Raw genomic sequence first — 26,895 nt, forward strand, 5'->3', positions numbered from 1 at the left:
GTGGGCGAAAATATCATTTTTGTGTAAACAAATGCTATTTTTTATTTTCACGGCCCTACGTTATAAACTTCTGTGAAGCACTTGGGGCCTACAATATCTTTTTTGTGGAAAAAATATATATTTTTTATTTTCTCGACTCTGCATTCTAACCTTCTGTGAAGCACTTGAGCATTCAAAGTTCTCACCACACATCTTGATAAGTTCCTTAAGGGGTCTAGTTTCCAAAATGGTGTGGGGGGTTTCCACTGTTTAAGCACCTCAGATGCTCTCTAAACGTGACATGGTGTCCGATCTCAATTCCAGCCAATTCTGCATTGAAAAAGTCAAACGGCGCTCCTTCACTTCCAAGCTCTGCGGTGCACCCAAAAAGTGGTTTACCCCCACATATGGGGTATTGGCGTGTTCAGGAGAAATTGCATAACAAAATTTATGGTTACAATTCTGTTTTTACACATGTGAAAATAAAAAAATGGTTCTGAATTAAAATGTTTGCAAAAAAAAGTTAAATGTTCATTTTTTCCTTCAACATTGTTTCAGTTCCTGTGAAGCACGTAAAGGGTTAATAAACTTCTTGAATATGGTTTTGAGCATCTTGAGGGGTGCAGTTTTTAGAATGGTGTCACACTTGGTTATTTTCTATCATATAGACCCCTCAAAATGACTTCAAATATTATGTGGTCCCTAAAAATATGGTGTTGTAAAAATGAGAAATTGCTGGTCAACTTTTAACCCTTATAACTCCCTAACAAAAAAAAAATTGTTTCCAAAATTGTGCTGATGTAAAGTAGACATGTGGGAAATGTTATATATTAACTATTTTGTGTGACATATCTCTCTGATTTAAGGACATAAAAATACAAAGTTTGAAAATTGCAAAATTTTAAAAATGTTCGCCATATTTCCATTTTTTTCATAAATAATCGCAAGTAATATCAAAGAAATGTTATCACTAACATGCAGTACAATATGTCACATAAAAAATCTCAGAATCAGCGGGATCCGTTAAAGCGTTCCAGAGTTATAACCTCATAAAGTGACAGTGGTCAGAATTGTAAAAATTGGCTCTGTCACTAAGGGGTTAAACCTGTAGTATAATTCAGCTATGTTGATGATCTGCTAATAATCTAGACAGGCTCAAAACATGATCTGCTTACCTTCTACAATAACTTCTTCAAGTTCCACCCAACCATCAAGCTCTCCATCAACTTCTCAAAGTCCCTAATACATTTTCTGGACACGACCATATACATCAAAGACAACACCGTACAAACATCAATTTACTGTAAGTCCACAGGACATCCGGGGTACCCGGAAAATTTTTTTTCCTTGACACACAAAAAATCCATCATCCACAGTCAAGCTCTGACCTATATTCTGATCTGTTCAAACAGTAAGGACAAAAAACTTCAGCTGCTATCGCTAAGGAATACATTCCTAATACAAGGATACCATCCACTGGTAATAGATGGACAGAGTCACAGTGCTAAAAGGATCCCAAAAAACAGCCACCTGGATTACAAAAACAGGAAGGACAATAACAAGGTGTCTCTTGGGGTCACATACAAGCCTCACATGAGCATCCTAAGGAAAATTGGTGCTGATCTCCAGTCCATATTCCACAGAGACCACAGACTGAAAGAAATATTCCAAGAACTATCACTTCTATCACCAACAATCAGTAATCTAACTAAAGGAATCAGTGATTGGCACATTCCCACTGTTATGGTAAATATTTAGACTTTGCTTTGATTATCATTCAGACAATTTATATATCTTTGATATTTTAATAGTTTTAATATTAACTTTATAAGGGTATGTTCACACGTTCCTGATTTCCATCCTTTTTTTTTCAGGACTGTTTTTTAAAAAACTGCAGCTCTTGGCAGAAAACGCAGGTCCTTTTTTTGGTCCTTTTTTTGTCCTTTTTTGATGCGTTTTTTGATGCATTTTTTGATCCTTTTTTTGATCCTTTTTTTATGCAGTTTTCTATGCAGAGTCTGTGTGTTTTCTAGGAAGTTTTTAAGGGTTAAAATGGCTGAAAATACCCTAACCCTAACCCTACCCCTAACCCTAACCCTACCCCTACCCCTAACCCTACCCCTAACCCTACCCCTAACACTAACCCTAACCCTACCCCTAACCCTACCCCTAACCCTATTCTAACCTTAGTGGAAAAAAAATTCTTAATTTTTTTTTATTGTCCCTACCTATGGGGGTGACAAAGGGGGGGGGTGTCATTTACTATTTTTTTTTATTTTGATCACTGAGATAGATTATATCTCAGTGATCAAAATGCACTTTGGAACGAATCTACCGGCCGGCAGATTCGGCGGGCGCACTGCGCATGCGCCCACCATTTTGCAAGATGGCGGCGCCCAGGGAGAAGACGGCCGGACGGACACCGGGACGCCGGGTAAGTATAAGGGGGGGAGATTAGGGCACGGGGGGGGGCATCGGAGCACTGGGCGGTGGGATTGGAGCACGGGGGGCAGGATCGGAGCACGGGGGGGCAGCCACACTCCGCCCACGCACTTCCGCCCGCTTCCCCGCACTTCCTGCTGCAGCGGTTCTGCACCACAAACCGCAGTAAAACCCGCAGATATTTTTTTCATCTGCGAGTTTTACTGCGGGTTTGACCTCACAATGGAGGTCAATGGGTGCAGAACCGCTGCGGCTCCGAAAAAAGAAGTGACATGGTACTTCTTTTTTCCCGCAGCTATTCAGCGCGGCTTTTTTTTTGATTTTCCGCATTGTGGGCACAGCAGTTCCTGTTTTCCATAGGGTACAATGTAATGTACCCTGCATGGAAAACAGCTGCGGACCCGCAGCGGGAAAATCGCGGCAATTCCGCATGAAAAAAAGGATCGTGTGAACATGGCCTAAGTGTTATTCATAAAAGCAATAACACAGGGTGTTAGATTTTATACAGAGGTGTCTTTATGTTAAGTTTTGTTTGTTACAGAAAGCATAGGAAACTGGACAGAAGTTCCAAGGACGTCTGTCTGGAGAATTCATAATTTATCTCCTTGTTATTTCCAATTCAAATACTTGGTTTCCTAGATAATGTACATAGCCATTCCCTTTTCTTCTGAGGTGTAATAAAATACTTGTTGCGTGGGATCTGAAGGCAGACAAGAATTGTACACTGACAGAAACTGACAGTGTTTATTTTCTGGCCTCTGATGCATCATTTTTATTTTATTTCATTTTATCCCCTTAATGACCGCCGATATGCCTTTTTACAGCGGCAATTACGGTTACTTAAACCACAGCGCCGTTAATTATCGGCGATGGGGAAAAAGTGTATAGCGCCAGTGTCAGATTTTCTCCGGGGTCTTGGCTGCCGGGGGTAGCTGAGACCCCAGAGAACATGATTCGGGTCGGTTTTTACCCACCCCGGTTTTGCGATCACCGTTATTAACTATATAATGGCAGCTGCAAAAAAAAAGTCCATTGTGCCGTTTCATTTCTCTCTCCTCTGATGTGATTGCACATCAGAGGAGAGAGAAATAGGGTCCCCGATCTCCCCTCGGTACTTCCCGGTGCTCCTCAGCCCCCCTGCTTCTCCCCATGGGCGCCACCATCTTCTCCCGGGAAATGGTGTGCGCATGCGCAGTGCGCCTGCCGAGATCTGCCAGGTTCTGCCCTTGGTTCATTTTGCTCACTGTGATGACAGTGATAAAAATAAAAAAGTAAATAAACCCCCTTTATCACCCCCGTAGTTAAGGAAAAATAATACAATAAAGAAAATGTATTTATTTCCATTTTCCAAATAGGGTTACAGTTGGGCTAAAGTTTGGGTGAGGGCTAAACATAGGGTTAAGGTTGGGGCTAAAGTTCGGGTTGGGGCTAAAGTTAGGGTTAGAGTTGGGATTAGGGTTAGGGTTGGAATTAGGGTTAGGGTTGGGATTAGCGTTATGGTTAGGGTTGGGATTAGGGTTAGGGGTGTGTTGGGATTAGGGTTGGGATTAGTGTTAGGTTTGTATTTAGGGTTATGGTTAGGGTTGGGAACAGGAGTGTGTTGGAGTTAAGGTTTTGATTAGGGTTATGGTTAGGGTTCGGATTAGGGTTAGGAGTGTGTTGGAGTTAGAGTTGGAGTTAGAATTGGGGGGTTTCCGCTGTTTAAGTACATCAGGGGGTCTTCAAACGCAACATGGCTCCACCATTGATTTCAGCCAATTTTGCATTCAAAAACTCTAATGGTGCTCCCTTCCTTTTGAGCATTGCTATGCACCCAAGCAGTGGTTTACCCCCACATATGGGGCATTAGCGTACTCAGGAGAAATTGGACAACAACTTTTTGGGTCCAATTTCTCCTGTTACCATTGGGAAAATAAAAAATTGGGGGCTAAAAAATCATTTTTGCGGATAAATGAATGATTTTTTATTTTCATGGCTCTGCATTATAAACTTCTGTGAAGCACTTGGGCATTCGAAGTGCTCACCACTAGTGTTGAGCATTCCAATACCGCAAGTATCGGGTATCGGCCGATACTTGCGGTATCGGAATTCCAATACCGAATTCCGATACTTCCCGCGTATCGGATACCGGAATCGGAAGTTCCCAGAATTCAAACTGAACGCAGCAGCCAATGAGGAATGAATGGAAGTGTGGGCACATCCTGTTTAGCATGGTGGGCATGTAAGTACTGGCAAGGCTGTGATTGGCTGCTGAAATTATGTCACTCTGCACTATAAAAAACGCTGCTGCCATTTTGCGCTCACTCTGCTGTGATTTCAGTTAGGGACAGGACGCTGTGTTCTAACTGAGGGCCAGTTGAGATAGCTAATTGCTTTATTTTGCTTTTCCAAGGCTAATTTAGCAAACGCTGTGTTCACTGTTCAGTTCACCTTGCTCTTGCCTTGCAGCGCTGTTTTAACAGCGTTCTGCAAGGTCTCAGTGTGTGTGTGTGTGTGTGCAGCTCACTCTGTAGTCTGTGTGCAGCCATATACCAGGTTGTATTCAGCTCAGGGGGGGTTCACACTGCCTCACACAGTTCTATCCATTGTCCTTTTTTGCTCATAGTGCAGCCTGCTGCACATTTTTTCTAAAATTTCCTATTAGTGTCTTTCCACCCGTCTCCAGCCAAATAGTGGAAAAACACTAGATAGGATAACCTAGAGGGGGGTTTTTGGGCCTTGCAGCGCCGTTTACGGCTGTCTGCACGGTCTCAGTGTGAGCGCAGCTCGCCCTGTAGTCTGTGTGCAGCCACAGCCGATTGTATTCAGCTCAGGGTTTGTCACTGCCTCATACTGTAAAATAACTTTTCCTTTTTTCAAATAGTGCAGCCTGTTTAAAAATTATTTAAAAAATTCCTATTAGTGTCTTTCCACCCGTCTCCAGCTAAATAGTGGAAAAACACTAGATAGGATAACCTAGAGGAGGGTTTTTGGGCCTTGCAGCGCCGTTTACGGCTGTCTGCACGGTCTCCGTGTGAGCGCAGCTCGCCCTGTAGTCTGTGTGCAGCGACAGCCCGTTGTATTCAGCTCAGGGTTTGTCACTGCCTCATACCGTTAAATAACGTTTAATTTTTTTTCAACTAGTGCAGCCTGTTGAAAATTTTGTAAACAATTTCCTATTAGTGTCTTTCCACCCGTCTCCAGCAAAATAGTGGAAAAACACTAGATAGGATAACCTAGAGGAGGGTTTTTGGGCCTTGCAGCGCCGTTTACAGCTGTCTGCACGGTCTCCATGTGATTTAAACTAGCTCTGTAGCCCGATCTGCAGAAAAAAAAAAAGTTAAGTTCACCAAACACCAGTTAACACTTGTGTAGGCCACATTTTATCAATAATAAAGTCTAGTCCACACTTTACAACATTAGTGTTTCTTACACCTGTTAGGAGGAGCATTTCAGGAATAAGCACACTAAGGCCTTAGTACTTTTCTGCTTATCTTTATCTGTCAACCAAGATGAAGAGGGCAGGGAGTAAGGGTCGTGGGCGTGGGCGTGGAGCAGGGAGAGGAGCAGGGAGAGGACGTGGTGATTCTGTGCCTGCTGCTGGCACCGGTGACTCACCATCACCCAGTTTCAGCAGGGAACAGTCCTTCATGCGCAGCTTTGTCGGAGAGCGCCGTGCACCGCTGCTGCGTGAAGATCAAATTGAAGCCGTTGTCGGATGGATGGCAGCTAACGCATCGACTTCAATTAGTGCCACATCCTCTCAGGCACAGACCACTGGAGAGCAGCCATCTGTCTCTTCACCACCTGCCAAATTGGCCAGGCAGTCAGAGAGCCCAGGACAGGAGCAGTCTCTACTTCTGTTCTCTGAATCTCTTGGCTTGGAAACAGGGGGCCAGCCAAGCAGTATTGGAGAAATGGAAGAAGAGGCAGTGTGCAGTGATGCCCAACAGCTTTGTCTCTCTGACTCTGAAGAGTTGGGTGGGTCAGTGCCTGCGGTGACCACAGCGCAGTACGCATCTGATGATGAAACTCAGGTGCCGCTTTCTGGTGCGTACTGTGCTGCCGAGACTATCCAGGAAGAGCAGTTGGTGGCAGAGGGTAGTGGAGATGATGAGGTCCTTGACCCATCGTGGCGTGAGGAACAGGAAGGTGGTGGGAGCAGCTCAGAGGAAGAGATTCCCCTAACGGGCCAAAGAGGGAGAGGGAGGGGGAAGACTGCGGAGCCTGTAGCCTCCACTTTGGCACCAGTTAGGAGCCTGTCTCTTTCAAAAGCCAAAAAGGGCACTCCCAAGACTTGCAGTGCCTGGTCCTTTTTTGACACAGTTGCAGATGACATTTGTTTTGTCAAATGCAAGCTGTGTCATCAGAAAGTAAAAAGAGGTAAAAGTGTCAGCAACCTCAATACCACAAATATGTGGAAACATGTGCGGACCAGGCATGCGGTGGAGTTCCAAAAACACACTGAAGAGCTAGGCCAACCAACAGCGGCAGCTACCACCTCTTCAGCTCGTGTTGCTTCTTCCTCCAGCTCACGCACAGCTGGTTCGGCTTCCTCCTTGGATCGCCATGGAAGAACCTCTGGCACTGTTGTCCAGAGACCTAGTGTAATTCCACCCACAGCACCACATTCCCAGCTTTAGGCCTTGGCAACCTCACTCACATCCCATGTCTGGCACATGTGCTCAATTTGGTTGTGCAGAGTTTTCTGAGGGACTATCCGGATCTTGATGCACTTCTGCACAAGGCCCGCCTAGAGTGTGCTCACTTGCGGCGTTCCAGCTTGGCAAGATCCCGCATTGCTGCTCTGCAGCGTTGGTTTCGCCTTCCTGAACATCGCATCATATGTGACCTACCTACCAGGTGGAATTCCACGTTACATATGTTGGAGCGGTTGTGTGAGCAGCAGCAAGCAGTAATGGAGTACCAGCTGCATCAGGCGCAAAAAAGTCGCAGTCAGCGCCGCTCAGACTTCACAACCACAGAGTGGGCCACTATGAAGGACGTCTGCCAGGTTTTGCGTCCTTTTGATTATTCCACGCGGATGGCAAGTGCAGATGATGCACTAGTCAGCATGACTGTCCCCCTTATCTGCTTGCTTCAAGAAACCCTGCAAGGGATAAGGGATGATGTGGAAGAGGTGGAGGATGAGGAGTCACCTTTTCCATCAGGTTCTGGACAGTCAGCGCCACGTGGTTCCTCACAAAGGGGTCGGCAGGGGACCCTTTGTGAGGAGGATGAGGAGGAGTCAATGGACGAGGAAGAGCTACGTCCAGAGGAGGGAGTTCCACCATTGTCCAGTGGTCAGTGTGTACAGCGAGGGTGGGGTGATGAAGAGCGGGCAGAGATCATGTCTCAAGCAGGGGACAGTGTTTCTGGGCCAGTTGGCAGTCTGCAGCACATGGTTGAGTTCATGTTGCAGTGCCTGAGAGACGACCGCCGCATCGACCACATTCTCAACGTGCCTGATTATTGGGTGTACGCCCGCGTCGATCCTCGCTACCGTGACAATGTCCAAAACCTCATCCCGGCGTTGACACTGGAGCGTAAAATGCGGGAGTACCACGACACACTGGTGAATTCCATCATCTTCTCCAGTCCAACTGAGAGGAGTGCTGCTAGTGCTTTACAAAGCAGCTCAGTGCGTCGAGGCAGTGGAGGAGGAGGCTCTGCACAAAGAGGGAGCAGAAGCAGTGCCTCTGCCCAAGGCAAGCCAAGTATGGCACAACTGTGGAAAACTTTTGTGTGCCCGCCCCAAATGTCTACACCATCACTGGCGGCTCCAGTCAGCAGGAGGCAACGGTTCCGTCAGATGGTGACAGACTACATGGCTTGCCCTCTTAGTGTACTCCCAGACGGCTCTTCCCCGTTCAAGTTTTGGGTCTCTAAGCTGGATACATGGCCAGAGCTAAGCCAGTATGCATTGGAGGTGCTGGCTTGCCCTGCGGCTATTGTCTTATCGGAACGTGTCTTTAGTGCCGCAGGTGGTGTACTAACAGACCGTCGCATGCGACTATCCTCCGATAACGTTGACCGGCTTACTTTCCTGAAAATGAACCAGGCCTGGATCTCGCAGGAATTTGCCACTCCTCTGCCTGATTAAGTAATTGGGTGTCATCCAGGTCTCCTGATGTGTTCATCTTTCTACCACCTGAACTGCTATTCCTGGGCTCCAACACCGCCAGTTGCGGCTCAGAAGTGCAGTGTTATTGGGTTTCAGTAACGTCAGCTGATCCCCAGCTGTGTAGCCGGCAATGTGTCCTGCGACCGCCACGCTGGCACAACAACCTAAATGTAAGGGAACCTGTTCCCCCCCCCCTCGGCGTTTGTTACTGAAAGAGCCATCTTGTGCAGCAGTAATGTTGCACAAGGAAAAGGTAGCTCTTTCATTTTAGCTTCTTGCACACGCAGAACTTAACACTTATAAAATGTGTTCACTGATACCGTTATACCGTCCCGGAGCTGGGACTTTCCTTCATAATGTGACGCAGCACAGCCGTCATTCCTACCCCCTTGGTGCCATGCGCTGCCTCCTCAGCGTTGTTTTAAGCTGTCACGGAGCCTGCGCTGTTCTGTTATCCCTTGGCCATGGCCAGTTTGCGCTGCCTGTCTTCTGACATAATTTGGTGTCAGGATGGCTGCGCCTGTGCGCCCGCGCTGCCCGAGAACCCGCCTCGCAGTGTCTTCTGATTGAATCACACTGCGAGCCTGGGATCCATGGGCATGCGCAGTGCATATCTTCACCTCGGGCTCTCGCCCATCTCCCTCCGCCTTCTTTAGACTGTGCGCCGTCAGCTGATCCCTAATAGCATGCCACAGCCGTGACGCCGCACAGTCTGAAGAAGAGGGAAGGAGGGGAGTGAGAGTCGAGGATATGCACTGTGCATGACCATGGATCCAAGGCCCGCAGTGGGATTACAATAGACGACACTGCGAGGTGAGATCTGGAGCAGCGTGGACGCACAGGCACTGACAGCCTGACACCAAATTATGTCAGAAGACAGGCAGCGCAAATTGGGCATGGCCAAGGGATAACAGAACAGCGCAGGCTCCGTGACAGCTTAAAACGGCACCAAGGGGATAGGAATGACAGCTGTGCTGCGTTCCATTACGAAGGAAATTCCCACCTCCGGGACGGTTTTACGGTATAAGGGGACACATTTTTAGTGTTTACTTCTGTGTTTGCAAGGAGCATAATTAAAAGAGCAACCTTTTCCTTTTGCATCCTTAGTGCTGCACAAGATGGCTCTTTCAGCTACAAACGTCTTGGGGGGTTAAAGGTTCCCTTTCAACTTGCTCCAATCAGGCTTCGGCCTACACTCTGTTCCTCTGCTCCTCCTGCTGTCCCTGGGCTCTAACACCACCAGTTGGTGCCTGGAAGTGCTGTCTGCACAGTCAACAGTCGCTCCTCTGTTATTGTGGTTCAGTAACGTCAGCTGATCCCCAGCTGTGTGAGCGGCAATACCTCCAATCTGCTCCTCCTGCTGTCCCTGGGCTCTAACACCGCCAGTTGGTGCCTGGAAGTGCTGTCTGCACAGTCAACAGTCGCTCCTCTGTTATTGGGGTTCAGTAACGTCAGCTGATCCCCAGCTGTGTATCCGGCAACGGGTCATGCGACCGCCACGCTGGCACAACTAAAATGGAAGGGAACCTGTCACCCCCCCCCTTCCCTAGGCGTTTGTTACTGAAAGAGCCACCTTGTGCAGCACTAATACTGCACAAGGAAAAGGTCGCTCTTGAAATTATGCTCCTTGCAAACGCTGAACTACACACTCATGTAATGTGTCCCCTCACACCGTCCAACCGTCCCGGAGGTGGGACTTTCCTTTGTAATGTGACGCAGCACAGCCGTCATTGCTACCCCCTTGGCACCGTGCGCTGCCTCCTTAGCGTTGTTTGATTCCGTCATGGACCCTGCGCTGTTATGTTATCCCTTGGCCATGCACAGTTTGCGCTGCCCGTCCTCTGACATCATTTGTTGTCGTCCTGGCTGCGCCTGTGCGTCCACGCTGCCCGAAATCCCACCTCGCAGTGTCATCTAATGTGATCCCACTGTGGGCCTGGTATCCATGGCCATGCGATGATATGCACTGCGCATGCCCATGGATCCCTGGCCCGCAGTGGGATTACATTAGATGACACTGCAAGGTTGGATCTCGGGCAGCTTGGACGCACAGGCACTGCCAGCCTGACACCTAAATGATGTCAGAAGACGGGCACCGCTAACTGTGCATGGCCAAGGGATAACATTACAGCGCGGGCTCCGTGACAGAACCAAACAACGTTGAGGAGGTGGCGCACGGCACCAAGGGGGTTGGAATGACGGCTGTGCTGTGTCACATTACAAAGGAAAGTCCCACTTCCGGGACGGTTGGACGGTGTGAGGGGACACATTATATGAGTGTGTACTTCAGCGTTTGCAAGGAGCATAATTTTAGGAGCCACCATTTTCCATGTGCAGTATTACTGCTGTACAAGATGGCTCTTTCAGCAACAAATGCCAACTTGCTCCACTGCAGGCTTCGGCCTACACTCTGCTCCTCTTTGATTCCCTGGGTTTCAACACTGTCAGTTGCCACCTGGAAGTGTTGTCTACACAGAAAAAACACTAGCTGATGTGTCAGTGGGGTTCAGCAACGTGTCCAGCACAAGCCACGCTGGCACAACCGACCAAAAGCTGCCATCAGTGCAGGCTTCGGCCTACACTCTGCTCCTCTCCGCCTCCTGCTGCCCCTGGGCTCAAACACCGCTAGTTTTTACCCGGAAGTGCTAGCTGCACAGAGAAAATCACCAGCCAATGTGTTAGTGGGGTTCAGCACCGCCAGCTGTTCCCCTGCTGTGTAGCCGGCAACGTGACCTGCAAACGCCACGCAGGCACATGAACTGAAATTAAAGGGACCCTGCCACCCACCCCAAGGTGTTTCTATGTATAACAGCTACCTTGTACAGCAGTAATGCTGCATTTGTACAAGGTGGCTGACTTTTTCTCCTTGCCAACGTGGAACTCAACACGTACAAAATGTGTCTCATTGAGACCATTCAACCGTCCCTGAGGTGTGACTTTCCTTTCTAATGGTACGCAGCACCACCCTTGGTAGCGCTGCCCGTCTTCTGACATCATTGGTTGGCTGCCTGTGCCTGTGCGTCCGCCCTGCCCGACACAACCCCCCTCGTTGTCTCATATATTTTGGCTGCGAGGGTGTTATTGATGGGCATGTGCAGTGCATATGTTCGTCTGTCTTAACTCATCTCCTTCCGCCTTCTTCAGACTGTGCGGCCTCATGGCCGTGGTAGGCGATAAGGGATCAGCTGAGGCCGCCCAGTCTGAAGCAGGTGTAAGGACATGTGTGAGCGGCAAACATATTTACTGCACAAGGCCACGAATCCCAGCCACGCAGTGTGAGTTTTTGAAAACACACTGCGGGCTTGGGATTCATGGCCATTCCTAACCGCACCGGCCAACATGAAATGAGGTGAGAAGACAGGCAGCGCTCACAGCGCATGGCCAAGGGATCACAATAGTGCAGATTCCTGTGCAGCAAATAACAACGCTCAGGAAGCTGCGCCCAGCACCAAGGCGTTATTTATGTGCACCTGTGCTGCGTCTCCTTAAAAAGACAAGTCACGCCTCCAATACAGAACTGAACTACTGTTCAATGGGCTAAATTGTGTATGTCTTTCATTCTGCGTGTGCAATGAGCAAAACTTAAAGAGCAACCTTTCACTTGTGGAGCTTTACTGCTGCACAAGGTGTGGCTCTTCAACATTGTAACACCTGAGGGTGGGTTAAAGGTTACCTTTGAAATTGGTTCAAGTAGGCTTCCGCCTACACTCTGCTCCTCCTGCAGACCCTGGGCTCTAACTACGCCAGTTGGGGCCCGGAAGTGCTGGCTGCACAGAGAAAAACACCCACCATTGTGTCAGTGGGGTTCAGCACCGCCAGCTGTTCCCCTGCTGTGTAGTCAGCAACGTGTCCAGCACAAGCCACGCTGGCACAACCGACCAAAAGCTGCCACCAGTGCAGGCTTCGGCCTACACTCTGCTCCTCTCCTCCTCCTGCTGACCCTGGGCTATAACACCGCCAGTTGTAGCCTGGAAGTGCTAGCTGCACAGAGAAAAACACCCGCCAATGTGTTAGTTGGGTTCAGCACCACCAGCTGTTCCCCTGCTGTGTAGCCGGCATCGTGTCCAGCACAAGCCACGCTGGCACAACAGACCAAAAGCTGCCACCAGTGCAGGCTTCGGCCTACACTTTGCTCCTCTCCTCCTCCTGCTGACCCTGGGCTCTAACACCGCCAGTTTTTGCCCGGACATGCTAGCTGCACAGAGAAAAACACCAGCCAATGTGTTAGTGGGGTTCAGCACCGCCAGCTGTTCCCCTGCTGTGTAGCCGGCAACGTGACCTGCAAACACCACGCAGGCACATGAGCTGAAATTAAAGGGAACCTGGCCCCACCCCCCCAGGTGTTTCTATGTATAACAGCCACCTTGTACAGCAGTAATGCTGCATTTGTACAAGGTGGCTGATTTTTTCTCCTTGCCCACGTTGAATTAAACACGTAACATATGGGTCTCATTACAGACCATTACAATGTCCCTGAGGTGTGACTTTTCTTTTTAATGACACGCACCACCCCCCTTGGTAGCGCTGCCCGTCTTCTGACATCATTGGTTGGCTGCCTGTGCCTGTGCGTCCGCCCTGCCCGACACAACCCCCCTCGTTGTCTCATATATTTTAGCTGCGAGGGTGTGATTGATGGGCATGTGCAGTGCATATGTTCGCCTGTCTTAACTCATCTCCTTCCGCCTTCTTCAGACTGTGCGGCCTCATGGCCGTGGTAGGCGATAAGGGATCAGCTGAGGCCGCCCAGTCTGAAGCAGGTGTAAGGACATGTGTGAGCGGCAAACATATTTACTGCACAAGGCCACGAATCCCAGCCACGCAGTGTGATTTTTTGAAAACACACTGCGGGCCTGGGATTCATGGCCATTGCTAACCGCACCGGCCAACATGAAATGAGGTCAGAAGACCGGCTGCGCTCACAGCGCATGGCCAAGGGATCACAATAGCGCAGACTCCTGTACAGCAAATAACAACGCTCAGGAATCTGCGCCCAGCACCTAGGTGTCAAATTTTACACCTGTGCTGCGTCTCCTTAAAAAGACAAGTCACGCCTCCACTACTGTTTGACAGTATAATGGGCTAAATAGTGTACGTGTTTTATTCAACGTGTGCAATGAGCAAAATTAATAGAGCAACCTTTGACTTGTGCAGCATTAATGCTGCACAAGGTGTGGCTCTTGTACCATGCAACACCTGAGGGGGGGTTAAAGGTAACTTTTGAAATTGGTTCAACGAGGCTTCGGCCTACACTCTGCTCCTCTCCTCCTCCTGCTGACCCTGGGCTCAAACACCGCTAGTTTTTGCCCAGAAGTGCTAGCAACACAGAGAAAAACTCCAGCCAATGTGTTAGTGGGGTTCAGCACCGCCAGCTGCTCCCCTGCTGTGTAGCCGGCAACGTGACCTGCAAACGCCACGCAGGCACATGAACTGAAATTGAAGGAAGCCTGCCCCCCACCCCCAGGTGTTTCTATGTATAACAGCCACCTTGTACAGCAGTACTGCTGCATTTGTACAAGGTGGCAGACTTTTTCTCCTTGCCCACGTGGAACTCAACACGTACAAACTGTGTCTCATTAGAGACCATTACAATGTCCCTGAGGTGTGACTTTCCTTTTTTAATGACACGCACCACCCCCCTTGGTAGCGCTGCCCGTCTTCTGACATCATTGGTTGGCTGCCTGTGCCTGTGCGTACGCCCTGCCCGACACAACCCCCCTCGTTGTCTCATATATTTTGGCTGCGAGGGTGTGATTGATGGGCATGTGCAGTGCATATGTTCACCTGTCTTAACTCATCTCCTTCCGCCTTCTTCAGACTGTGCGGCCTCATGGCCGTGGTAGGTGATAAGGGATCAGCTGAGGCCGCCCAGTCTGAAGCAGGTGTAAGGACATGTGTGAGCGGCAAACATATTTACTGCACAAGGCCACGAATCCCAGCCACGCAGTGTGAATTTTTGAAAACACACTGTGGGTCTGGGATTCATGTCCATCGCTAACCGAAACGGCCTACATGAAATGAGGTCAGAAGACAGTCAGCGCTCACAGCGAATGGCCAAGGGATAACAAGAGCGCAGACTCCTGTACAGCAAATAACAACACTCAGTAATCTGCGCCCATGCACCAAGGTGTTATTTTCGACACCTGTGCTGCTTTTCTTTAAAAAGACAAGTCACGCCTCCACTACTGTTTGACAGTATAATGGGCTAAATAGTGTACGTGTTTTATTCAGCGTGTGCAAGGAGCAAAATTAAGAGAGCAACCTTTTACTTGTGCAGCATTAATGCTGCACAAGGTGTGGCTCTTGTACCTTGCAACACCTGAGGGGGGGTTAAAGGTCACCTTTGAAATTGGTTCAACTAGGCTGCGGCCTACACTCTGCTCCTCTCCTCCTCCTGCTGTCCCTGGGCTCAAACACCGCTAGTTTTTGCCCGGAAGTTCAAGCTGCACAGAGAAAAACACCAGCCAATGTGTTTGTGGGGTTCAGCATCGGCAGCTGTTCCCCTGCTGTGTAGCCGGCATCATGTCCAGCACAAGCCACGCTGGCACAACTGACCAAAAGCTGCCACCAGTGCAGGCTTCGGCCTACACTCTGCTCCTCTACTCCTCCTGCTGACCCTGGGCTCAAACACCGCCAGTTTTTGCCCGGACATGCTAGCTGCACAGAGAAGAACACCAGCCAATGTGTTAGTGGGGTTCAGCACCGCCAGCTGTTCACCTGCTGTGTAGCCGGCATCGTGTCCAGCACAAGCCACGCTGGCACAACAGACCAAAAGCTGCCACCAGTGCAGGCTTCGGCCTACACTCTGCTCCTCTCCTCCTCCTGGTGACCCTGGGCTCAAACACTGCCAGTTTTAGCCCGGACATGCTAGCTGCACAGAGAAGAACACCAGCCAATGTGTTAGTGGGGCTCAGCACCACCAGCTGTTCCCCTGCTGTGTAGCCGGCATCGTGACCTGCAAACGCCACGCAGGCACATGAACTGAAATTGAAGGGAGCCTGCCCCCCACCCCCAGGTGTTTCTATGTATAACAGCCACCTTGTACAGCAGTACTGCTGCATTTGTACAAGGTGGCTGACTTTTTCTACTTGCCCAAGTGGAACTCAACACGTACAAAATGTGTCTCATTAGAGACCATTACAATGTCCCTGAGATGTGACTTTCCTTTTTAATGACACGCAGCACCCACCTTGTTAGCGCTGCCCGACTTCTGACATCATTGGTTGGCTTGCAGTGCCTGTGCGTCCGCCCTGCTCGACACACTGCCCCTCGTTGTCTCATATATTTTGACTGCGAGGGTGTGATTGATGGGCACGAGCAGTGCATATCTTCGCCTGTCTTCACTCCCCTCCTTCCGCCTTCTTCAGACTGTGCGGCCTCATGGCCGTGGCAGGCGATAAGGGATCAGCTGAGGCCGCCCAGTCTGAAGCAGGTGTAAGGACATGTGTGAGCAGCGAAAATATTTACTGCTCAAGGCCACTAATCCCAGCACCGCAGTGTGACTTTATGAAAAGGCACTGTGGGTCTGGGATTTATGGCCATCGTTAACCGCACCGGCCAACAATAAATGAGGTCATAAGACGGGCTGCGCTAACAGGGCATTGCCAAGGGATAACACAAAAGCGCAGACTCCTGTACAGCAAATAACAACGCTCAGGAAGCTGCGCCAAGCACCTAGGTGTAAATTTTGACACCTGTGCTGCGTCTCCTTAAAAAGACAACTGACGCCTCCACTACAGTTTGACTGTAGAATGGGCTGAATTGTGTACGTGTATTATTCAGCGTGTGCAAGGAGCAAAATTAAGAGAGCAACCTTTTACTTGTGCAGCATTAATGATGCACAAGGTGTGGCTCTTGTACCTTGCAACACCTGAGGGGGGGTTAAAGGTAACTTTTGAAATTGGTTCAACTAGGCTTCGGCCTACACTCTGCTCCTCTCCTCCTCCTGCTGACCCTGGGCTCTAACACCGCTAGTTTTTGCCCGGAAGTGCTAGCTGCACAGAGAAAAACACCCGCCATTGTGTCAGTGGGGTTCAACAACGCCAGCTGTTCCCCCGCTGTGTAGCCGGCAAAGTGTCCTGCAAACGCAACGCAGACACAAAGCTGCCTCCAGTGCAGGATTCGGCCTACACTCTGCTCCCCCTGCTTACCCTTTGCTCCAACACCGCTAGTTTGGGCTCTAGGAAGACAATCTTTAATAGGCAACGCATCCGGGTTCCAGCACCGCCAGCTGGTTCTCGGCAGTGTTTTTGTCACAGGTACTCCCTCGTGCCAAGCCTGGTTTCAGCACCATCAGCTGTTTCCGGGTTGTGTCAAGCTCGCTGAGACGCCTATGCTTGCCCGTCGTGGTGCGGTCGGGTTAGCCAACTCCAGGGTGCCTCCAGTTTAGGAGCTTCCTATGTGGGCTGCGTGAATTGGTAGTCAAGGCTGGTTCTGTAGTGCCAGTAGGCTCAGCTCCCCCTGTAGGACTGTTGGGGTTCGGTAACTGCGGCTGCCTCGTGGCCTAGCTGTTCTCTCCTCTCCTGTGGGCCTTGTGGTCCACCACCTGGTTCCAGCACCGTCAGCTGGTTCCGGGCCGAGCCTTTGGCTTAGGTGCCAACTCATGGGTATCCGAGTTCCGCCAACGCCAGGCGGTCCTTGGTAGTGCTTTTAAGCGCGGGCACCTACAGCTTAGTAACCGGGTTCCAGCACCGTCAGCTGGTCCTCAGTCGTGCCATTGGCTCTTGCACACTGGGGCAACGCATCCGGGTTCCAGCACCGCCAGCTGGTTCTCGACAGTGTTTTTGTCACAGGTACTCCTTCATGCCAAGCCTGGTTTCAGCACCGTCAGCTGTTTCTGGATTGTGTCAAGCTCGCTGAGACGCCTATGCTTGCCCCGTCGTGGTGCGGCCGGGTTAGCCAACTCCAGGGTGCCTCCAGTTTAGGAGCTTCCTATGTGGGCTGCGTGAATTGGTAGTCAAGGCTGGTTCTGTAGTGCCAGTAGGCCCAGCTCCCCCTGTAGGACTGTTGGGGTTCGGTAACTGCGGCTGCCTCGCGGCCTAGCTGTTCTCTCCTCTCCTGTGGGCCTTCGGGTCCACCACCTGGTTCCAGCACCGTCAGCTGGTTCCGGGCCGAGCCTTTGGCTTAGGTGCCTCCTCCTGGGTATCCGAGTTCCGCCAACGCCAGGCGGTCCTTGGTAGTGCTTTTAAGCGCGGGCACCTACAGCTTAGTAACCGGGTTCCAGCACCGTCAGCTGGTCCTCGGTCGTGCCATTGGCTCTTGCACACTGGGGCAACGCATCCGGGTTCCAGCACCGCCAGCTGGTTCTCGGCAGTGTTTTTGTCACAGGTACTCCCTCGTGCCAAGCCTGGTTTCAGCACCGTCAGCTGTTTCCGGGTTGTGTCAAGCTCGCTGAGACGCCTATGCTTGCCCCGTCGTGGTGCGGTCGGGTTAGCCAACTCCAGGGTGCCTCCAGTTTAGGAGCTTCCTATGTGGGCTGCGTGAATTGGTAGTCAAGGCTGGTTCTGTAGTGCCAGTAGGCCCAGCTCCCCCTGTAGGACTGCTGGGGTTCGGTAACTGCGGCTGCCTCGCGGCCTAGCTGTTCTCTCCTCTCCTGTGGGCCTTGTGGTCCACCACCTGGTTCCAGCACCGTCAGCTGGTTCCGGGCCGAGCCTTTGGCTTAGGTGTGCCTCCTCCTGGGTATCCGAGTTCCGCCAACGCCAGGCGGTCCTTGGTAGTGCTTTTAAGCGCGGGCACCTACAGCTTAGTAACCGGGTTCCAGCACCGTCAGCTGGTCCTCGGTCGTACCATTGGCTCTTGCACACTGGGGCAACGCTTCCGGGTTCCAGCACCGCCAGCTGGTTCTCGGCAGTGTTTTTGTCACAGGTACTCCCTCGTGCCAAGCCTGGTTTCAGCACCGTCAGCTGTTTCCGGGTTGTATCAAGCTCGCTGAGACGCCTATGCTTGCCCCGTCGTGGTGCGGTCGGGTTAGCCAACTCCAGGGTGCCTCCAGTTTAGGAGCTTCCTATGTGGGCTGCGTGAATTGGTAGTCAAGGCTGGTTCTGTAGTGCCAGTAGGCCCAGCTCCCCCTGTAGGACTGTTGGGGTTCGGTAACTGCGGCTGCCTCGCGGCCTAGCTGTTCTCTCCTCTCCTGTGGGCCTTGTGGTCCACCACCTGGTTCCAGCACCGTCAGCTGGTTCCGGACCGAGCCTTTGGCTTAGGTGCCTCCTCCTGGGTATCCGAGTTCCGCCAATGCCAGGTGGTCCTTGGTAGTGCTTTTAAGCGTGGGCACCTACAGCTTAGTAACCGGGTTCCAGCACCGTCAGCTGGTCCTCGGTCGTGCCATTGGCTCTTGCACACTGGGGCAACGCATCCGGGTTCCAGCACCGCCAGCTGGTTCTCGGCAGTGTTTTTGTCACAGGTACTCCCTCGTGCCAAGCCTGGTTTCAGCACCGTCAGCTGTTTCCGGGTTGTGTCAAGCTCGCTGAGACGCCTATGCTTGCCCCGTCGTGGTGCGGCCGGGTTAGCCAACTCCAGGGTGCCTCCAGTTTAGGAGCTTCCTATGTGGGCTGCGTGAATTGGTAGTCAAGGCTGGTTCTGTAGTGCCAGTAGGCCAAGCTCCCCCTGTAGGACTGTTGGTGTTCGGTAACTGCGGCTGCCTCGCGGCCTAGCTGTTCTCTCCTCTCCTGTGGGCCTTCGGGTCCACCACCTGGTTCCAGCACCGTCAGCTGGTTCTCGGCAATGTCTTTTGCTCTTGTACCTTCTGCTCCCCATCCTTTTTCCAGTACCGTCAGCTGGTTCCGGGCAGAGCCTTTGGCTTAGGTGCCTCCTTCTGGGTATCCAAGTTCCACCAACGTCAGGTGGTCCTTGGTAGTGCTTTCAGGCACGGGTACCTCCTGCTTAGTAACCGGGTTCCAGTAATGTCAGCTGGTCCTCGGTAGTTCCATTGGCTCTTGGACCTTCGGCTACCCATCCGGGTTCCAGTACCGTCAGCTGGTTCTCGGCAGTGTCTTTTGCTCTTGTACCTTCTGCTCCCCATCCTGGTTCCAGTAACGTCAGCTGTTTCCGGGCAGAGCCTTTGGCTTAGGTGCCTCCTTCTGGGTATCCGAGTTCCGCCAACGTCAGGCGGTCCTTGGTAGTGCTTTTTAGCACGGGTACCTCCTGCTTAGTAACCGGGTTCCAGTAACGTCAGCTGGTCCTTGGTAGTTCCATAGGCTCTTGAACCTTCGGGTAGCCATCCGAGTTCCAGTTCCATCAGCTGGTTCTTGGCATTTTCTCAGCCTTCTTGTACCTTCTGCTACATTTCCAAGTTGAAGACCCTAAAGTCGACGACCCGGAAGACCAACCCGATGGCAACGACGACGACGACGGCGGAGACGACGACGGCGGAGACGACGACGGCGGAGACGACGACACTGGAGACGACGACCCTGGAGACGACGACATGGAAGACTGAGAAGCAGAAGAACAAGAGGCTGCAGAATAAAGAGCAGAAGAACATTAAGCATAACACTTAATATCAGAGCAAAAGATATTATCTAAATTATATGCAGAAGAAGGCTAAGCAGTGTAAGGGGGTGAGTCCGTTCCTCCTCGTGGTGCCCCTGGATAAAGCCTGATGCTGCAGGCCAAACTGAACGCGGGCAAATGTAACTTTTGTGACAGGCAGAACGGAAGGTGCAATCTTCAAACTTTTATAGATAACAACTACGGCAATGCCTGTCACAAATGAGAATATGATGAAGTAGAATAGGAAGAATAATAATAGTTGAATAAAATGAATATGAAGAATGTAATCCAAAGAAAAATAGGTAGAAGATGAAGAAGAAGATGAATAAGGTGAAGAAGAAGTTGATGTCAAAGATACTGATGATGATGAAGATGAAAGTGTGGGAAAAGTAAAAAAAAATAAGGGGAAGGGCGTGGAATAGTGAAACATCAATATCTGACAAAATAAAAAAAAATTTACATAGTCAATATCTTTGTCACTCCGAACGTCTTTAAAAAAAAAAAATCATGCTATTCTATTTGATTGGGCTAAACCTCTATGCCTTTAATGTCTCCACCACCTCCCCAAAAACATCCTGCATTATTCTTAGTTGTTTTCCTTCATGTAGAATGAACCTACAAGGAAAGAAAGGGCTTATTTTAATTCCGATATTTTGGTCCCATTGATTTGCATTGGGATCGGGTATCGGTATGGGCGATATCCGATATTTTTTGAATATCGGCCGATCCAATCCGATACCGATACTTTCCGATATCGGAAGGTATCGCTCAACACTACTCACTACACATATAGATAAGCTCCTTTGGGTGTCAAGTTTCCAAAATGGGGTCACTTGTGGGGGGTTTATACTGTTTAGGCACATCAAGGGCTCTGCAAATGCAACATTATGCCTGCAGACCATTCCATCAAAGTCTACCTTCGAAAACATTACTACTTCCCTTCCGAGCCCCGGCGTGTGCCCAAACAGTGGTCCCCCCCACAAATGGGGTATCGGAGTACTCAGGACAAACTGGACAACAACTTTTGGGGTCCAAATTCTCCTGTTACCCTTGTGAAAATAAAAAATTGTGGGCTAAAAAAATAATTTTTGAGGAAACAAAGATTTTTTATTTTCAAGACTCTGCATAATAAACTTCTGTGAAGCACTTGCTCTCCATTTCGAAAGCCCTAATTTAATTTCCTTGGCTTAGCTTTATCCTTCCACCTCATAAACAAACATACTGTTGTAATATTGCTTAAATATTGTGCTCTTGTCTTTTTAATTAATTTGTAAACCTTCCTGAAGAAGGAAACTCTGTACTCTGAAAGCTTGCAAATATATATTTTGTTCTGGTTTGCCAATAGATGTATCACCCGAAGAATACCTTTATCATATTTGGTCATAAAAGCATTTACATCGAGTTTTCTGGCTAACACTGTACCACAATAACATTTTCAATTGTACATCATAACCCCATAGTCAAATTTATTAAAGGCAGAGATAGAGTAAAGATCCTTTAGGTGGAATAAACACTCCCCGAACTTCTTTTACCCATTTATTCACAAAAAAATAAAAACAAAAAAGCAAAGTTATACTCACGTTTCCCCTGATAATCCATTAATTCCAATCCAGATAGGTTTGTGAGCAATCATATCAGTGATGTGACCTCTCACCACACCAGCCGGAACACACTGAACTGATCGTGAGACGGCTGCATGTGATCGGCAGCGCTAGCGGGGATGTCCCAGAAATCATGCCAGTCCAGCCCGGCTGGGAACGGAGCCTCATTGACCGGAGGTAACCTCAATGACATCACTGTCAGTCACTGAGGCTCGTAGCAGTTCAGTCACCAGTGGCTCTCAGCCTGGACGATCGCATTTTGGCACCGTCCAGGTTGAAAACTGTTTTTCCCCCAGACATGGATTACGACGTGGGACAGAACGACGGAGAGGTGAGGGATATTGTTGCTTTTTTTTTTGTTTATTTTAGTTTAATTACAGTAGAGTGAGGCTTTCGGTGGAATAGGCGATTTGGTGAGTATAATTGTGTTTGTTTTCTATTTATATAATTGTCTTGCAATGTTATCATTTCCTGTTCTGTCCAGATGTCACTGTGTCCCCGAATTCCAACGGAGGAAGTTCATCGACTGCCATATTGGGACACGCAAGTGACGAGCGTCTCAATATGAAAACTGCTGCTGGTACCAAGCTATTGCACGGTACCACCAGCGGAACACTGTCACACAACACACACACTCTATACGCACTCTCACACTCTATACACACTCTCACACTCTATACACACTCTCACACTCTATACACACTCTCACACTCTCACACTCACACTCTCACACTCTCACACTCACACACTCATACACTCACACAGCCTCTTGCGCGGTACCACCAGCTGAACACCGTCATGAACACACCGCCAACGGGATTAGCCAAATGATTCACTGACTGCCATCATCTTTGTACAGTAGAAGCGCATGCACAGTTTTAATGTGACCGTCACTATCTGTCTGCACAAAGATGGCGGACGTCTGATTTACTGCGCCTTCATGAATTACACGCAGGTGCAGTGAATCATCTGGCTGATCCCGGCAGCAGATGCGTGACACGTGTACAGGTAGAGTGAGCCGGTCACATTAAAGGGGTTTTCCCACTAACGTAAGTTCATTTAAAAAATTGACTGTGTCTGACCGTGTACGGAGCATACCACAATTCTTGGGCAGGGAAGGAAGCAAAAGACAATACTGACATTACAGCAGGGGATAACAGTGGATTCATTTTGTGAGAAATATTTCAATGACTGTTTTTAATAAAATATTTTATCTGACAAAATGTATCCTCTGCGATCTCCTGCTGTAATGTAAGTATTGTCTTTTGCTTCTTCTCCTGCCTAGGAGCTGTGGTATGCTCCGTACACTGTCAGACACAGTCAATTTTTAAAATGAAATTTCGTTAGTGCCCACTGCTCACACACCTTCTCCAACAGGGCCGTTTTTGATTTTCCTTGTAGTTTTCCACTAGTCTGGGGCCGGTCCTCTACTGCGACCTGGTCCCTCCACCCAACTACGGTCGGTGCGGATTCAGGCCCCCCTTGTGGATTTATCACTACCCATGCCCCTAGGACCCCTTCTTTCTTGCTCAGGAGCTTTTCTCTATTTTCCTTGTTCTCTCTCCTGTCGTGCTGGGATGAGCTCCTCACTGCTCAAGTCCCCAGCTCCAACTTTCTAACTCTCCAACAAACTCCTTCCTTTTGTTTCCATGACAGCTCTACTCGCTCTACCCACACCCTCTACCTAGTTCCCTCCAGGCCTATAGAGGTCTAGTGTTGGATGTTAGTGTGTGGGTACTGGGTAGAGTCCCCTCCTTACCCGAGAGCGGGGTACCATACCTCTGGCTGAGGTGCAGTACCTCTGTGGCAACTGGACCCTCAGGGGTGCCACAGAACACTGTGGTATTTCTGTCAGATGCCTGATCTATCTGTGGGCTACAAATTTGGGCATTTCAGACTTCCATTCCACTGTATTTACTGTCGGTTACTCTAGTTATAAACAGTATTTTGGGGTAAAAAAATAAATAAAAATACAGGTCATATTTTGAGCATTGTGGTATCTCTGTCAGACACCTGATCTATCTGTGGGCTACAAAATGGGGCATTTCAGGCCTCAATTCCACTGTATTTGCTGTCTGTTACCCTAGTTCTAAACAGTATTTTGGGGTAAAAAAAATAGACCACATATTGAACATTGTGGTTTTTCTGTCAGATAGCTTATCTAACTGTGGGCTACAAATTTGGGCATTTCAGGCTTCCATTCCACTGTATTTGCTGTGTTACTCTAATTCTAAACAGTATTTTAGGGTTAAAAAAATAAAAATACAGGCCACATATTAAATATTGTGGTTTCTCTGTCAGACGCCTGCTCTTTATGGGGGCTACAAATTTGGACATTTCAGGTCTCCATTCCACGGTATTTTCTGTCTGTAATCCTAGTTGTGAACAGTATTTTGGAGGTAAAAAGAAAGAGGTTACATAATGAACATTGTGGTTTCTCTGTCAGTCTCCTGATCTATCTGTGGGCTACAAATGTAGGCATTTCAGGCCTACATTCCATTCTATTTGCTGCCTGTTACCCTAGTTCTAAATAGTATTTTGGAGTAAAAAAAATAAAAATACAGGCCACATATTGAACATTGTGGTTTCTCTGTCAGATGCCTGATGTATCTGTGGGCTAAAAATGTGGGTATTTCAGGCCTATATTCAACTTTTTGGTAGTGTGTTAGCATAATTCTATACAGTATATTTCTGTTAAAAAATAAAAAAACAGGCCACATATTGAACAGTGTGGCACAACTTTCAGACACCTGATCTATCTATTGGCTACAAATTTGGGCATTTCAGCCCTCCATTGCACTGTATTTGCTGTCTGTTACCCTAGTTCTATATAGTGTTTTGGGGTAAAAAATACAAAAATATAGGCCACATATTGAACATTGTGTTATCTGTGTCAGAAGCCTGTGGGCTACAAAATTTGGGCATTTCAGGCCTCCATTCCACTGTATTTGCTGTCTGTTACCCTAGTTCTAAACAGTATTTTGGAGTAAAAAAAAAATAAAAAAGACAAACCGCAAATTGAACATTGTGGTTTCTTTGTCAAATGCCTGATCTATCTGTGGATTGCAAATTTGGGCATTTCAGGCCTCCATTCCACTGTATTTGCTGTCTGTTACCCTAGTTCTAAACAGTATTTTTTGAATAAAAAAAAAACAGGCCACATATTGAACATTGTGGTTTCTCTGTCAAATACCTGATCTATCTGTGGGCTACAAATTTGGGAATTTCAGGCCTACATTCACCTTTCTTTTCCTTTTTTTACCCAAGTTACTGACACCGTTTTGCTGTAAATAATAAATATACAGGCCATATCATTTACAGTGTGGTATCTCTGAAAAAATACTTTTGTTGCTAATTACTATGGCTGCTTCATGACTGTCTCAAATGCACCAACTACTACCACCATCATAATTTTCTGCCTAGAGTCAGTTACTGCGCAGATAGAACGTATTGAGGAGCAGAGGGTGAACGCTTGGGCAGTGTTGTACTCTGTTAGTGGATTACGAAGGCAAAAGCTTCTAGATTAAATCATGACAGGAAGAGCAAGAGCACGAGGCCATGACTCACAATGACATAAGCTTGGTGTTCCTGGGCCGGATTCTGACAATCTATCACCTACTAATACTGAACTTGTTGGGCCAGGACGTCAAAAAGGAGCCCCTGCAGTTTGTAGAACAGAAGCTATATATTTTAACATTTCTGCTGCATTTCAAGATCTGTCTATTGGAGAGCGTGGTGGTCATAGACGTGACTTCCGTGACACCGGTGTTTCCACTAGACAATCCATCCAACATGTAATTGATTCAAAATCTGTTTTTTCTCAAAACTATATTCAGCCATGCACAAACTATGCCAAATTGCTAGCTAGATACCAGTGGGTCTTGTCACAGTACCATGTTGACTACAGTCCACAGATGTTATCTAGATCCCGAATGTCACCCTTACTTTACTAGCATGACGAATTAATTGGAAAAACACGTGGTTTTGATAGAGCTTTTCTTTCCAAATAAACTAAATAAAATCATTAAGGTGGTTAGCTGCACACACAATGGAGAAATAGTAAAGATTAAAATTACATTAAAAAATGATTTAACAATTACTTCACTAACTTGCTTTAACTGTTACAACATGATATTCCGAAGGCTTCTGAAGATGATGAATGTGAAGCAAATAGGTATGAATTATTAGCACCCAAATGATGTTACAGAAGACAGAACAGACAGCCTATCTGTGTGGCAATGATTTACCACCTAAATTTTGAATTATGATACTAGTATCATTTTGTGCATTGGTGTGATCCACAAAGCCACAGTGAAACTGCTCTTCATGTAATGTACAATTTGCACTCAAAAATTGGATAACATGCCTTTTATGAAGCTTGCATTAAATGACTGATTGAACTGTTTTTTAAGGGGGAAGACCAGGCTGCGGGTACCTGTGCTGCATCGGGTCTGGAACTGTCGAGGCTGCGCCCCTGTTTCCCGGGGGAAGGCATAGGGGATCAGACATGTCCCATGACACAGGAAGAGGTGGCATCTTTAAACAGGGAACCTGGGTGGAAGCTGAGTGACAAAGCGTGCACAGCAGGAGTGAGTCCCCCGCTGTCAGCGTGGGAACAGCAAGGGGAGCAGCGCAATATGCACCCAAACCGCTAGCGCTGTGATGGACTGTAGCAGACAGACCTGGTGACCTAGAGGCAGGAGGCAAAGCTAAGATAAAGAGGGCAGGACAGCAGAGAAATTTTGCGTGGACAAGCAGCACGTAGTGGGCTGAACAGTGTGCTTCGTCCTTAGATCGCTGGCACTGCAAAGGACTGTTCCCGTTGGCTTTAGACGAATACAGTGATACTGCCAGAGAGTGAGGTGCCGTGCGCTCCGTGACCGTGAGTACAGTGCACGTGCAGAGTAGAAAGAGCCAGTCAATGCCCCATGTCCAGCTTGGATAACCAATAATTATAAGGCACAGAGGAATCTCGTAGGACGTTGGTATGGTCAGCAAGGTACTCCCTCAACATTTTCCAAAACTTTGCACTCCTTGTGAGAGTACCACACGTTTCATGGCCAGGGTGATCGGAGGGTCTTAGAAAACTCTCCCAGAAATTTTATTGTGTTCCACTGCCTCTGCTGGATAGGAGTTGTTTCTCTCTTACACCTGTCCTCCTTGGTTGGATAACGAACTGTGACCTCTGCTGCCGGCGTTTTCAGATGGTTTTTTTTAATAATTCTGCAAGAAGGACCCTCTAGTACTCCAACATTTTAGCACTATCTACATCTGGAATAAGAGATA

The sequence above is a fragment of the Ranitomeya imitator genome, chromosome 6 (assembly GCF_032444005.1).
Source record: "Ranitomeya imitator isolate aRanImi1 chromosome 6, aRanImi1.pri, whole genome shotgun sequence".
In the NCBI taxonomy this organism is placed as follows: Eukaryota; Metazoa; Chordata; class Amphibia; order Anura; family Dendrobatidae; genus Ranitomeya; species Ranitomeya imitator.